The 16,553-nt window shown below is 42.2% G+C and overlaps 1 long non-coding RNA gene across 1 annotated transcript in view; it reads right to left on the bottom strand.

The window, feature by feature from the left end:
• Positions 1-359: 359 nt before the first annotated feature.
• LOC113948151 overlaps positions 360-16,553 on the bottom strand; it is a 61,173-nt gene continuing 44,979 nt past the window's right edge. The window contains exons 2-3 of the long non-coding RNA XR_003528014.1: positions 5,750-5,853; positions 360-2,910 (exon numbers count right to left, since the gene is read on the bottom strand). This is a non-coding gene — a long non-coding RNA (uncharacterized LOC113948151). The remainder of the gene's footprint in view (positions 2,911-5,749; positions 5,854-16,553) is intronic.

Below are 16,553 nucleotides of genomic sequence, written 5' to 3' on the forward strand. Positions count from 1 at the left end.
TCCCTGAGAGCAGCGATTCCACTCCAGGTGACCAGATCCCAGAGCCAGTGTCCCCCCAGCCAGGGCTGACAGAGGTTCTCTGCAGCCCAGCCACCACTAGAGGAGGTCAGAGTGCCACAGAGAGAAGGGGGGCGACGCTTCCCAAAGCTTTGGAAGACAAAATTACAGCCTAAATGATCACGAATAGACTTTGCACTCCCTTCTTACCGTTTATATTTTCATAACTGAGGAGCCTCCTCAATTTTAATGAGGTTCAGAGTAGCTGGGGGGGAACAACATGACACACACACACCAGACATCTGCAAATTTTATTTAAAACACAAAGGACTCCAAACCCATAGTCATCACTTCTAGTCATCATAATGATGCTAAACCAAATGTTTTAGAGAATTTTAGCTGCAGAAATCAAGAGGCTGCAAAACAGAGTTATCTATTTCTCGTTTTTTAACAAAAGCTGAGTTTCCACCTTTTCTATTCCTTTCTATAATCCCCACAGAAAGTCTTCAAGACATGAGCTAAATGCAAAATGAAAGCTGGCAAACCAAGACAGCAAAGTCTGTCCCTTTAAAAGGACTTCAATTTAAACATGAAAGATAATCTTCCCATTTTTAGGACCATCTCATTATTTGACTGGACTCAATTGCTAATTTTCAAGGGTATAGGACTGCTTATTTTGTGGGCAAGTCTCTGACATTGTCAGAACAGAAGAAAAGCTATCATTTGGAAAGACAGCCAGACTGCAGACCTCAGCCAGTTTCAGACTGCAGTGGCTGCAGTTTCAGAGTTGTGCCTTGTTTACCTATGGAGCATTCTTAGATCCTTGAAGGAGCACAACGGTCGCTAAAGGCTACCTCTCTGAAAAGTACATTTGACTGCATCCCACTTTATACAGTGATATGCTGGAATTTAACCTCCTAGCCATGCTTTGAGCATGCTAAAATGCAAGATCCCATTACCCTGAAAGACTCAAAGGCACCAGGCTCACCGTTAAGCGTTGCTGCAGCGTGGAGCTCCTCTTTGAGGACAGCTGATGGTTTCATTCTCTGCAGGCAATGCTTGGATGGAGTTCCTGAATAAGGGCTACTCCAGCCAGTCAAGAAGCACATCACAAAACCAGCTAGTCCTAGAGCTCTGTTGCAATCCCCAAAAAGGGAAAATTCCCATGGTAATGCCTTAAGAATTCAGCTGGAGAGAATGGCAGAATGTGCATTATTAAGTAACTGTCAACAGCATGAGTAGGCATTATGCATTATGCCAACTACAAGTGTAATTGTTTATGTCTATATACAAGACACACACATACAAACACATGCACGTATACTTTTAGGGAGAACAGTTTTTACTTTTTGGCATTGCAGTTCCTTCTACAATATTTTTCCACTTAGGAAACCCATATATAATCTCTCTATTCCTCTTACAGAACAAGATCTGCTTCAAACAAAAAACAAACAAACAAAGTTTCTGTGTTGTGAAAGAAAGTCCTTTTGCAGCAAATATATCACCTAGAGCCCATAGTGTTAGACTGAAATTTCAGCAAAAAGCAAACAGTCCACACTTATTCTGATACATACAGTCTACCACAGGCATTATGCTGGGGTGACAGAAAGAAAACAAATAAGATCATTGATAAGTCAAAAAAACTTTTCAAAGCATTGAATTTAAAAATTCTGCTAGAGACAAGTTCTTCACCAGACTCCAGAGTGATTTCTCACCTGCAAAATGAATCACAGTAGCCAGAACTCAAGAATTAGGATATAGAGAGCACTACTCTTTAAAACACATTTGGAATGGTAATAGCCAAACTAGACTACAAGTGAACTCTATTACAAGAGCATATATTCTGGAATATGATATTTTAACACAATGGTGGCTATTTTGGAACTTTAAATAAACAGTACTACTCAACTCCACAGGCTCTAGCAAATAGCTCCATCAACTTGGATTAAACAGCATACATTTCATGTGGCAAGAGGTACACCACATTCAGTGCTGAACTTCGCTATTTTAAAAATTAATTAGGCAATTATACACATGGGGAAACTGTTCTAGTAATTTAGCTGCTTAATCAAATCCCAGGTACCAAATTATGGACCTGATCCTGCAGTTCTTATTCAAGTCAAACTCCTATTGATGTCAGTGGGAGTTTTGCCTAATTAAAGATCAGGACATACGCGTGTGCAAGCCTGCTTTTAAACGACGGCTTTGAATCTAGTCTTAGGAATTTGAATACGGCTCTGAATCCCAAATCATTGCCTACAAGTTTCTCATGTGAGACTTTGGGTATATTAATATATATTTTTCCTAAGTCTGGCTCAAATTAACTTCTAGGTAAAGTCTGGAGACTTAGCTAAAGAGTCTTACAAGGCCCAATGGCAAATTGACCTAGTTTTGAATTTTTTTAAAAAAAAACAATTAAATACTGTTACAAAACAAGAAGCAGGTTGTAAAAATATTGGCTACAAATCATGCTCAGCAGCACACGCTGGGTTTGTGTCATCATTTCCTCAGTGCAGTCCACACAAGCTGTCTCCAAGACATAGGAAGAGTATGCTCCCAAAAGGGACTGTCCCAGACAAAGATTCTGGGTAGTGTGCCCAAGTCTCTGCTGAACAAGCTGCAACACAGGTAAACAAGGAGGAGTATTTGGGATAAAGGAGCAGGAACAATGTCCTCCCTCACACTCTTCAGTCCCAACCACCAAAGCTGCCCTTGTGGATTGCACTTCAGGTGGGAGCTGACTGGGCTCACGGGGCTGTGCAACAGAACTCTTCAGTCCTGGCTGCTCAATCTGATGTTCCTGAGGTATCAAACCTGACGCCTTCTGAGCGGCTGTATTGACATACTCTGCTGATCTTGCCTCTTCAGATGCCTTGGTGAGGTGTCAAGGGGCACACACTGAAGCGTCACAAGCTAGGAAAAGGTAAACCAAAATCAGTCAACAAGCAAGAAATCTGAAGGAGCAGGAGATTGCTAAACACTGACAGTTGCCTGATTAGTATTAGATTCTTAAAGGGCCTGTCTGCCAAAAAGAACCATGGGAATGGGCATATACCCTTCTGTTCAATGGCAAGAAGAAAAGCAAAACTCCTTTTCTTTTAAGCAAAATAAAAACAACGTTGGTCAGCGAGCACTGGGTTGTCTGCACACTCACTAAGTTATGCCCTCAAAGCAGGAAGGACAAGACCTTGTGTGTGTCTGAAGATAGAAGGAAATCACAATTCTGTCTAATATATTGGAGCAATTGACCATGAAAAGGTTACATGTTAGGAAATAATTATCTCTAGACACAGCTACTGACAAGGTCAGTGTCCAAAAGGATTATTTCCTGCTCACCCAGTGCCCGCTGCCTGGAAGGGAGGACACTCCCAGCCCCACATTCCAGTGATGCTAATGGCACTTGTGCACTGAGTGGCCCAGCAGATGAAGCAGATAACCAGGAGTGAAGGGGTTAAGTGCCTGTCACAATAGAAACCTCTGCGGGCACTTGACCTTTTCACATTTTTTATTCAGGAATGAGCATTTTGTGCCTGTTTGAGGAAGTTCATCTACATTTGTCCTCATTCTTCACCCTGTTTGTGTATTGTCCCTTCCCTTCACTCAGTGTCCAAGTGTCCCATTAAGTACTAAGCACCCTCTGTTGATGAATATGAATTTAGGGCAAAGATACAGAGGGGACACAAATACTGCACATTGATCAAGTGACTTACAAAGAATTTTAACATATTCAAGGCATATGTTTCTGCTGAATAGCTTCCTACACATATAATACTCACCTGTCAGTACCTTAGTGTGAAGAGGAAGAAAATCACAGATAGTGAACAGAAGCACTAGGCTAGCTGGAGCAACAGCCTCACAAGAATATTAAGGATGTTTAAGTACTAAAAAGAAAGGCTAAATGACAGCATTGACTTTCACATGCTAAAGAGTGTGCCACAAGAGAAGGCACAGTGATACCTGCCCTTGGTCTTTCACTCATCAATTAGACTATGAACTTCCCCATCCCAAGAGGGAAGGTCTGCAAACCTCTCAGCCTGCAAATCAGTCAAGGAGGATAAACCCAGAATGAGTTTGTCACTGTCTGTTTCATTTAGAGGCAGATATTCTAAAAAGGTACAAGCAATATTCAAGACCTTGATCCTGCTGGGATCAAGGAGACTTTTGCATTGGCTTAAATAAGAGCGGTCTCTAGTCTCAAAGCACGTGTGTCCAATTTGTTAATGTTTTGGGTTCAAATAAAAAACAAATTTTAAGTCTTCCCTGCATGGGAGTTTCAACCACATTCTTCCACTGGGGGAGAGCATCAGGGCTTAGACAAGAAAGAGTTTCTGAATGATCTAAGTGAATGGTCCTGAGGAGACTGGCATTACTGTGAGCTTTGAACACAACTACAGAGGGTCTTTTATAGATGTACTCCAGAGGGGAGATCCTTAGATGGGTCCTTTAATGCCTGCCCCCATATGCAATCCAGATGAAATTTTTTATCAGATGGAGCCCGGATCTTGCTCCCATTAAAAGTTCTGTTACTGAATTCAGTGGGAGCAGATCTATTTGTCTTAGATGCTTACACAGTTTCCCTTATCTGAGTCCCTCAAAATAATTATCCTTCATTCTTTTGAGACTAGGGAATAATATTTTCCCCACTTTGCATACAGACAACAGCCCGACTCGGTGATGTAGTTGTGTGTCACATGCATATCCAGGTCAGGAAAGGGTCTTAACTCCAGGTATCCCAAACATTAGACAAAAATACTATCCTCCACTCTGCCGTCATCATGAAGCACCTTTTCCAAGTAAAGATGGAGAAGTCAGATTAGAGTAGACAGTTTCCTTCTCTTGTTTGGACAAGGAAGAAAAAAGCCGCATAGATAACTTTCAAGTATCTCTCACTTCTTCCTTCAAATAAGTTTTTCCAACTGGTCTGCTGCCATTGGCCTTCCTCAGCTACCACTGGATGAACAGGAGACAGCCCTTGGCTGCTGAAATACGCTACAGCTCTAGGAAACGTCCTCACAACTTGTACATCCCCAGTGGCAGCTTTCTAGGACTTAGCAGCCCACTCCAAGATAAAAGCAGTGCTCCAGTAAACCAGTACGTATAAAACCAGCACTCTAGCAAAATTTCAGTGACCTTCAGTCTCTGTCCACAGTGTCCCAGAGGTAGTAGGTAACTGCACTGTCAGCAAATTGTCCTTGAAGCACACCCACAAGAGAGCTTTTGGGAGGATTCAGTACTGAGTAAGAGACAGGTCTTAGACTAGAACAAGAAGTAACTGAAGGCACCTCAAGCTCACATGGGACTGCTCCCTGGCAGTGAATACTGCAAAATCCCTGAAGTGCTGGAAGACTTTCAGAAAGATCCCTTCCCCATTCCCAAGGGACAGCTGTGCTGCTCTAGTCACCAGCCACTGACAGTCTCACCCCATGTCTCCAGGGGTGTGTTCCAGGACAGGGCCAGGAAGCAGGGATGAGCAGTAGTGTTGCAGGAAGTGGCTTGCTGCAGTGGTCTTGCACACCAGCAGAGCAAGCCTATGCCATGTAAACATACCTGCATGTGCAAGATGACACAGCAGCCTCCTGGAGAGGCAGCACCATCCACTTCTCTGGCAGCTTCATGTCATACCTGTGTATAAGCCATCCAGCACACTGCTGCACCTGACAGCCACTGATCATTAGCCCATGGTCACTTGGGCATTAAAAAGGAAAGCCTTTTGAAAGCAAAATCACCTTCCTGAATATATGTCATTACTTACATTTCTGTTAGGGTTCCAACTGGGAATCACAGCAGCCAGTCCCCACGCGCTGAAGGTTTTCTGTGTGCAAAACCAGAGTGAGGGCTGTTGGCACCAAAGAGAACCTGGGGAAGATAAGGAGAAGAGGTCTCTTGGAGCACTCAAAGGAGAACCCAAGTTCCCCATTTCCACACTAATACCCTGCCCAATGGCTCCCTCTCCATTTCTAAGAGTACTGACCCAAATACATAAATGAAAGCAAGCATGTGTTGTTTATTTCCAAGTATGAATGGCACTGTTTCCCCTGGGCTCCATGTTTCTTGGAATTATTTGAACTGGAAACCAATCAGCCTGTATTCACTATTGATTTATTTTCTAAAAATCTCTCATCCCTAAAGTAACAGTGCCTTTCCATGTCTCAGCCTGCTGTTTAGTGACACAGTAATCTAAAAGCTATTGATCACTTGGGTCTCTACAACCATAACATATCTTTCTAAATGCCTTCATGTAGGACCACGTTTGCAACATAAGTACTATAAACGGCAGGGCTGCTAATGAAATCAGCAAAGATATTAAGAGATGTAACACTTGTGTAGTAACATGACACAGACAAGGGCCGGTGGAGGCCAGCATCAGGAGGGAACAACTATGGCCATTGTGATACAAGCTGCATTGCTCTTTGAACACCAGATGGGCTGCAAGCAAATTTCATCAAAACAGGAACCCAGGCCTGGACACGGACTGGTCAAACTTCTCCCTACCCCAGCAGTAGATTTTCAGTGCTGGAGGGACCAAGATGGTTTCATCCTGCTACAGTACTTCTAGTTGACTTCAAGTTTACCTGTAGTTCCCAACATCCTTCATAACTTTTGCTTTTCTACATTAGCAGTCGGGGTTGGTGTAGCCCAGGACACAGGATCTGGAGCAAGGAAGGTGCTGACATGTCACAGGAGACCTGCTGCTGCAAGTGCTATGCACTCCAGCTCCTATTGCCTTGAAAGGATGTTGTCAGCAGACAGCTCCTTGGAAGATAAGCTCCTTGCTACTTTTTTTTCCTACACCCCTTGACAGTATGGATGACCAAAAACATAAGAGCTCATAGTCCCTACTGATCTAATGACAGATAGTGCAGCAGCATTACTGTGGACCTGCCTCGGTGTCACACAGAAAACAATCTGTGTTATTTAGACCAGGTCCTGTTTCAGTAGAAATATGAAACATTGTTTTAAGTCAAGAAAGAATTCCCCAGAGCGGACAGTCTAGTGTGTTACCCCAATTGAGACATCCCACTAGCTGCAAATCCAAATGAGAAACATGTTGCCCAACACAGAGATAATGTGTGTGCAAGTCAATAGCTATCAGCATGCACCAGTTTACTCAGCCCAGCCACAGTGAACTGTGCCTGCCCAGTCCTCTTCTCCAAAGAGAGCCAAGATGTGCTTATTTTACATGTCACAACTCAGCTCTGCAGCTTGGACTCTGCCCCACGTTCTGTGGAGCAGTGTTGTCTTCACAACCAGAACAAGATATTTCTCCCAAAAATTATATCAATTATGACAACAGGGCAGCCCTCTCTGACGTTGCTAAGCAGTGAGCCTGGAGACAGCCTGCTCAGCAACACTCTTCCAGAAACAGCTTTCAGGAGACATTTGTAACCATTTAAAGTGTCCCACCCAAGCAGTTTTGCACTTGTCAGTTTACCTTATGCCACAGGTTTTTAATTTAGTTGTATGGGAAGAAACTTTATATGCCTCAAATTTTATATGTTAATGCCAGATGTGAACACAATAGCATGTGTTCCCTCTCTGCTGTGCTGCATTTCTTGGGAAAGGATGCTGTAACACTGCAGCTCCAAATACTCAGACAATCAACAACACTACCATCAGACCTGGAGCCAGAAGCCCCTCTTCCTCAGCATTTCCCCCAGTGCCCTGGGGAATTCCAACCAAGAATTCCAACCAAGAATGTAGGCAAGACAATCTGCCTACATACTTCCAAGCCTTCTGAGCACAAGATATCCCTGGATGCAAGAGGATTAAAGACAAAAATTTGATTTGCTAATTACAAAAGATAATAAGGAAATTGCTGAAGACCATGCACTGTCTATTGCAACATGAGAATGCATTCCAGCTGCTTCAATTTATTGAGAGAGTGGAGATTATTGATCCAAACAGCCTTTAAATTAATGCAGGTGTCAGAGTTTTTCCTACTACGTAGACGACAAATGAATGTGAAAAGCTGCAACATCTTTGGATTATCATTGTTCTGCTTTAAAACTATGAGCTCCTTTGTGTATTTTACTGCTGGGTTTTTTTCCTGAAGCTAAATATTTCTGCAACTCTTATCAGTTATTAAAGTGTAACTCAATACATAATACCTGTGTTTGTCCTCCTGGACTTTGAGCACTCTTCCCAGCGCATCCCTGAGGACTAGGCATACAACTCCAAACTCCACTAATATGATAATGCATAAAAATAATAGCATCACTTGTCAATGGCACCAAAGAGCTTGAATTTGTTAAACAATAAGCAATATTTTCTTGCTATCAGCACTGACCAAACGTTGCTGTCACTGGCAGGGCCTTCTTCCCCCAAAGCCTGGACCAGAAGAGGTGGCCACCCCAAGCCCTCGTCTCATTTTCATGTTGATCCTTTGGCAAGAACTGCCCCTGCACATCCAAAGGAAGCAAGATGTGTCCTGGGGACAGCCAAGGTGGGTGACCAGGCAGAGCAGACATCTCTTCTAGCCTCGCTCTGTGTCACTGGGCACCTGCTACCTGCCTCAGCCTCCAACTGCAAACTCTATAAACCAATTCATTTCTGAGTCCATCCTTAATAGGAGGACACTTGTGCAATTGAGAAGCACATGTGTTTTGCTCCCCAGCCAGCCTGCTTTGAGCACTCAGCTCAAAGCGGGGGGAGAAGGGGCCCAGGACAGCTCGGCATGGCAGTGCAGAAGCCACGGAGGGGCCCATTTCAGTTTGATTTGTTGCGGCACTCTAGATGCAAGATGAAATCTGAGAGATGAAATCTGAGCAATTTCTTGCTTCCCTTCTTTCTGGACAGTTATTAACACTATAAAGAAGGCTGAACAGTGGGGCTTCCCAACTCCATTATTGTCAAGGCCTATTTCAAAGGCAGTGGCTGAAATGCCCAGTGCTGCCTTTGTTGATCCTGGGCTCAGGTCTCCTCCATGTTCACTTCTGTGAAACCACAAGGCTGAGCAAATTAAAAATAAGCTTTCTCTGGAGGGATGGAGGAGGGGGAGACCGGAGGAGGGGGAGACCAGAGGAGCAGTGCCTGAGCTGCTGTGCCCACCACTGAACTGCTGAACACAGTGCCCACCACGTTCACACTGCTCTCAAAGTCCTTGTGTAAAAGTAGGGGAAGAAGAAAAGCCACAACAGATGCCAATTCTGCCTGAAGTCCTGCACCTGACTTTCTAGGCACCAGTGAGAAGCCAAGCCACGGTGTGGGTTGTCAGTGGGGGCTGTAGTCTGACTAACCCTGTCAGCCAGTCTGCCATACCTGCCACCAACCATTCTGGTCACAGAGAAATACAAAGTGCACAGACTCTTTATTTTCCACCTGTAGGAGAGGGTTTATTTGTCCCCAAGACCCATGACAAGCTTATTACAGACCGTTTCAATTCGAATCAACTTGTCAAGAAAAGAAAGTGGAGAAAACACATTAATTAAGCAGCTTTACTCATGCAGAAAAGCTGCCAGCGTGAGCATTTTAAATTACCTGGGCACACCTAGTGGATTTGCATTCCCTTGGCACAGCTTTACTCTGGCCCACAAAGCATCATCCACTCCATACTTCCATCTGAGCAACCAACAAAAGAGGCTGACAGCCTAGCACCACCTTCCCTGCTTGGGGGCTAGCGCCCTTTCCGAGGGATTTTGTGTCAGTTTATGCAGAAACCTTACTCCTGCTAGGTGCAGGGACAGGAAGTTTGGATTCTTCTATAAAACTAAAGACCAAGGCAAAAAGAGGCCTTCCAGAAACAAAGGAGGTGGAGCAGTGGCCAGCAGGGGGGTAACTGCATGCCATTGTTAAATATTAACATAAAATAAAGCAGTAGAAATGGATGTCCATCAACAGAATTAGAAGGAACTAAGTGAGTTTAAGAACAAAAGGTTTACTTATTTAAATTACAGGAGATGAAAAACAGCTGGGAATGCAATTTATAGCACAAAGTACAAAGCTACAAGACTGCTAAATGTAATTATATTTCAAAGTACTTTTCCCCCTCCATTTTAAACTAAACATGTACAATTATTTTAACTAAAATAAAACTAATGACAATGTAACCTTTAGATGTTCCATCCCTTCCCTCAATCCCTTTCAAATTCAGCTCATCCGTTTACATTAACTAAAGAGTTTGATTCCCTCATCCAAATAGAGGTTGGCCTTTCAGATAGGAGAGTAAAGCTTGAAGAAAGAAAACCACTATGAGCAAATTTTTACTTTTAAAAATTACCTCTTACTATTAAATTCAAGGACCTTAGATTGTACTTTCATATTTGTCTTTATCACTTCTCTGCACAAAAGGAGAGTGGAAAAGTGGCTAACTAATTAGCTTCACTGTTTGTCACATTTGATTTGTACATTTAGTCATGGCAGGGATGCCTATCAGTAGTTATTTAAAGATATTCAAAATTTTGAGGTTTTTACCCTGCTTGGGAAAAAAAGAAATACCAGTTTCAAAGGCCAACAGGACCTAGCACTAGGATGATGTCTGTATCAAGAGCTGGGTTTGCAAAACCACCCTTTATTGTGCTTCTGTGATTACCTGCAACAAAACTCTCCAGGTGAAAACTCTGCCTTCACCCAAGACACTCTGTTGTTTTCCTCTACTTCTGCAGAGCTGCTGTTTGGTTCCACTGGGCTCAGGAGCAGCAGACTCCAAATTCCAACAGGCAGGGCTCCAATGAGTCCTGTATATGAACAGTATTTCTAATTCCAGGTGGTTTTAACACTGAACCACACAACTGGACCCTCACCTGCAGAGCCCCCCTCTGCCTCTTGAAGCTGCCCCTTGTGTCCAGCCATGGTCAGACCCTTTATTTAGAAGACATGGGTTCCACTTCAGCATAACAAAGGGTTTGTGGTCATCCAGCAGAGGTGCATCTCTAATGGTCACTACTTCAGGCCAGGGAACATGCAAAATGAGAGCTGAGAAGTTTTCAGAAAAATCAAAATGCTGGCACAACCAACTTCAGCCCACTATTAGTTTTTCCAGCAACAAAAGTGTTCAGGATCCTTAATGACACATCAATACACTACATTTCTTAAAGTTTCCTTCTAGTACAATTTTCATCCTTAAAATATGTTCAAGAGAGAAATTAAGCCCTTCAGTCTCAGTAAAAAAAAAAAAAACAAACAAACCAAACTTATTTATTTCAAAACAAAGAGTCACAACTCCTTGCTGTGACAAATTTTTCTTGATTTAGGTAATCTTTAAAAAAGATATTACTGTTTCAGATGCCAAATAACTGCCAAAAAAATAAGAACAGCTATTTGGACAGATCTTTTTAAAGCTAAGAAAAGACCTCAAGTGTTCTGGGCTGCAACAAGCCTTTGGTTTTGATTCACCCAAGAAAACCTACCAACTCACCAAAAATTCACTGAAAAAAGTGCCAGCCTATGCTAACGAGGTATAAAAAACACATGCACATATAAATTAGTTTATGTTGTTCTTCTGACAACAGCCTGTACCAGATGTTTCAGAGAAAGACACAAGAAGCCTTGAAGTAGACAGATGTGAGATAATCTGCCTCCCACCATGGGTGTTTTCCTAATCCCTTACAAACTGAAGCAGAAGGTTGAGTATCTTTCCAAAAACATTGCAGCAGTTTCTGTTTGCATTAACTGTTATTAAAGACAAAGCTAGCAATGACAGCTATTACAAGTTCTGTTTTCAGTTACTTGCAGCTTTGCAAAACTTTGGACAAAGTTTCATGCCAGGTATCTTTTTGGACTAAATTTTTGCATTCTGCTTTGATAGTTTCTGCAAGAGATATTAATGTACTTTTAAAGAAAACAACTTGAGGAATATACATCATTCCACAGGCATTATAACAAATTCCTGCTGATGGCCTCAAGGCACAGATAGCTTCCCAACACAATAGTACCTTACACTTCAGCAGGGGGATTTTGCTGTGTTGTTTTACTAATATAAAAGAAAAAGCAGGAAAAAAAAATCACATTTGGTCAGGCTGTAAATCTTTGGGGAAGACAGAGTCAGCACAGTTCTCTTAAAACACCACATGCACAGAGCAGACTCCAGCCTAGCTCAACAGGATGTTCTCTTCCCCTGCTCCCCAAAGCAGCAGAGAGAAGAGCCAAGGCTCAGGGATGTCACCATTCCCAAGATCCTGCTGCTTCTGGTACCAGCACAACATGAACAGTCTGCAGAAAATATGGGCAGTGAGAACTACATCTGGGAGAGAACAAATCAGAGAGGAACACTGAGTGGGAGAAGTTGGAAGCTAAACTGCAAATGAGGACCTGATGCTGGGGCATTACCTGAGGAGGACTGAGGCATGAAACTCATGAGAGAAATGCAGGCAGGCAGTGGCTGGAAGAGCCACCATGACATGGTGTAGTCCCCAAAAGTCACAGAATGGGCTGAGTTGGAAGGGATCTTAAAAAGGATCTAGTTCCAGCCCCCCCTGCCATGGGCAGGGGCAGCTTCCACTTCACCAGGTTGCTCAGAGCCCCATCCAATCTGACCTCGAACAATTCCATGGATGCTGTAATGAGGACAGGGATAGAAGCAGCAGGACTTGGTACTGATACATGGAGCACAGGACAAAGCACAGGACAGGACTGTCACAGGTTAAAACCAGAAGAAACCCAGGAAGATGCCATGCTCAAAGAACCAGGGAGTGCAATGAGACCACTCAACTGCAGGGACTGAGATGGAAAGTGATGTTCCTCCATCAAAATATATCATTTTCCTATCAGCGTTCAGTCCCCCTCGAGCAGCCCACACCTGAAGGCATTTACCTGTTTTTCCATTTGTTCTATTTCAATTACCGGAAACGCATATCAGATCTGTCAGGGCACTGAAGTCTTGATTACTATGAAGTTGCAATACATGGGTGCAAATACTTGGATCAAAGAACAGATCCCTGGGAGACAAAGCCTGATCACCCAGAAACTACTGCAGTGCCTCGTGTAGAGATCATGTCAGTATTGCACATTTCCAACACTGAAATTTCTCCATTTCTTCACTTCCATGCAAATAACAATGGACTTTTAAAAGTTATTATTATTATATTTTTTAATTCATCTAGGTGTTCCATTCAATACCAAGATCTTAGTAGGGTTTGATTCCACCCTGCTCTAGGGGCCATGGCTTCACAGAGGAACACTTGTACACAACATCCTATGCTGCATCCACTGCCACATGGGACAGTTGGTCAGACAAGGGCACAGGGCACCGGGGATCACATCTTGCATGCATGACTTATTTATACATACAGTTATTATACTGGCTTAAAACTGTTAATTGTGTCATCTTAAGTCAGTTCAGCCTACAAAAAGCTAAACACTAAACAAACAATGGTTTTCTTTAAAGTCTTATTCCACTCTATTTTAAATCAATTAGGAGCAGGTTAAATTTAAGAACCTTGCTGAACCATTCCACACTGCCTTATGGTTTGAAAGTGGAAATACACATGCAGGCAAATCCACAAGCAAGACAGTTTTTTGCCAACATCCTTTAGTAAAGTGAAGCAGGCCACATGCTCAGACACTGAAGTACTTGCAAACATAAAAATGGAAGTCAACTCCTAAAGTTTAACTGCAAACAAGATGTGGACAACATAAAGAGGTGCAAAACACAGTTTTAAGTGCCCAGACAGAAAAAGAATGAAAAAAAAAAAGGGGAGAAAAGAAAAAAGAAATCTAGTTCCCAGGACACTACTGCCAGAGGAGAGGCCTTGTTAAGACATTGTTAATCTGTTATTTTGGTAAAATGAACTAGGAAGTATTCAGTATAATAATTCCAGATATACTGCGCTCAACAAAAAAGAGGTGCTTTTTTTAAGGAAAAAAAAAAAAGGAATGCATCCTCTTTGCTTTTTATTTGGTTTCTTTGAATACTAATTTGTTTTTAAAGTTATAGTTCTAAAGGTTTTTTTATGGCTGAGAGTCAGAATTCACAATACGAACATATGAAAAGTCTTTAAAGGACTGGAGTCTTCCTGTATTTCCTTGATACAATCTACAGCCTATACACCAGAGAGACAGCAAAAATCTCACCAAAACCAGGAATGCTTTAATAATAAATAAAAGCTTTCCTGTTACTGAAAAATGTTTTCACCACAAAAAGTTATGTATTTTTAATTATAGTGTTGAACATCTCTTCAACATGGGGATGTTTGCCTCTGAGAGAACCCTTAGCACAGATGCACTTCTCACACAGTGACCCTGCTCAAGCACCAAAGCCACCTTCACCTCCCAGCAGGGCAGCACATCTGCACCAGGGGCTTTCACGACTGTGACATGATCAGTCCAGGTAAAACAGGTAGTAGAGCTCGAAAAAGGTCAAATTTGATTAATCTGGACAGGGAAGCAACCGCCTTGCCCTGCCTTCCCCTAACATAAAATTTATTAATATGTTCTGCATAAGAATGGGTGGAGCACATCTGGTTTCTCTGTCCTTTTGAAGGACTTTTTAAGCACAGAGCCAAAAGAAAGTAATATGCTGAAGTGGGAATGAGAACTTCATACAAGGTCCACAGGCACTGCGGCCGAGGGCAGGCACAGCAATGATGGGGAACACAAGGGACATGCAGGAGAGCACAGGCTGCACATCCTGCTGGGCCACCAAGCCTCTCAAAAATCCTCCCACACAACAACGAGAAAGGATGTGTTGGGAAGGGTGAGCCCATGTGGTATCAGACCTTGGTTATCCATCTTGGACAACCTCAGCACTGATAAGGTTGTTGTCAAATTGCATGGGCTAAGTACCCTGCTTGTGTGGCTTACCTGGGGAAGAGAGATGTTTAACTGTGTCCATAAATGATGCAGATTCCACTGTTACAGACTGAAGCTGAGATGGGTTCTCTGAACTACACACCAACTTTTCACCTACCTTCTTTCAGGTAGGTACATTTCCCCCCCCTTTTTTCCCCCTGGTTACCTTTAAAAGCTTATTGCTGATTTTCCACTCCGTTGCATCAAGAAAAAACCCTGGAAACACTGTTACAAGACCACAGCTAAGCATCTGCAGCTTATAAAACATTTAAAAGCTTTACATTTAACCTATCTATTGGCAATAAAAAATACTCCAACACAAATTCACTATTTGAGACAGATGTTTGAAATATGAATGAATGTTTGAATATTCAGTTTTAAATACTCATGATAAAAGAAGCTGCAAAGACATGCCATTGATTTAATACTTGTTTGCACATTCCTCAGGGCTATGCATGAAGCATAATGGGATTTCTAAGTTACTAAACAACAAAAGGTGTAAAAATGCCTTTTCAGTTGCAAACTTTGTTCATTTATTCCTGTGGCAAAAGAATGCAAATCTTAAGTCATTTTTTTGTGCACTGACATCAAGTCTTTCTCACACAAAAAGTTCCTTAAAGGAACAAGAAGAAAGTTCAGAATAAAGTCATGCTTCCTCCCCTTAAAAAAAAAAAAAAAAAAGGAAAGAAAAGAAAAGAAAAAAAAAGAGAAAAGAGAGAGACAAGAAATGTCACTTAACCCAATTGTACCTACCAGCTAAAGGCAAAGGCTACTTAAGTCAGCGACTCTAAGCTATCAGCCAAATATGTCAGTAAGAAACAAGGGTTTGCAAGGTCCAAGCAAAATATTTGTATGGTTAAGCCTTCAGTTTATCCACTGCATGGATTTCTGCCCCAGATCTGGAGTGAAGTGACAGAACCTCCTCACAGAGAGAGATGGCAAAACTCTGCATGAAGGCGTATGATAACTGGGAGCTTACAAACATGAGCAAGAAGTTACTCTTTTAAAAACCAACATTTCCTGTTAATCCCTCTAATTTTGTTTTTTTTCAAGCTTTTATTTATGGAGTGGAAGAGGAGCTTTTTTTTTTCCACTATGAAATTGCAGATATTTAACATTAATACTACAGCAGGAACTGAAAGAATGGGGTGGTGGGATGCATTTTCAAGGAGTGTAGGGAAACAGTGTTAATGTCAGAATCAATCCTTGAGCTATGAATAACTTAACTTCAAAGCTGATGCTACTGTCTGACGGAGCACCCTATGTCTTCAAGGAAGATAAAGCCACATATGTAGTGAAACCAATGTTTAATTCAGATTACGCAGAACAATACAGAAACTTGACTGGCGCCAATTAAACTAAACTTTCTCTGACTGATAAAAATGCCATTTCACATCCTTTCTGTGCACAGCACGTAGCAGTTTGAGAGTGTTACAGTTCTAGACCCACATTTATTGACCTAAGACATTTTTATACTTAACACATCAACACTAGAATTTCAATTACAACATTTGATATTCTCCTTCTCCTCTCAAAATGGGAAGAACCTTTATCTCTACCAGGAACAAATTCCTGTAAGTCTGTATTGACTATGCTGAAGTACAGAGAATATTTTCCAATGAAAAATGCCATTTCTGTAGGAGATCACTAAAAAAGGTGGTGTTTGGAAAATGCAAGATACTTTGCTCAGGCACTGTGCATACATGCAAATCCATCTCTCTCACCGGTCTCACTACTGTAATTCAAGGAACGTAGGCAAATCCAGGCCCTGTTCCTACCCATGGCCGGATTTTGGGTAATCTGTGATGCCTCATGTGAGCCAGTCTGCCCAG

This window comes from Corapipo altera, unplaced genomic scaffold, assembly GCF_003945725.1.
Source record: "Corapipo altera isolate COAL_440 unplaced genomic scaffold, ASM394572v1 65, whole genome shotgun sequence".
NCBI lineage: Eukaryota > Metazoa > Chordata > Aves > Passeriformes > Pipridae > Corapipo > Corapipo altera.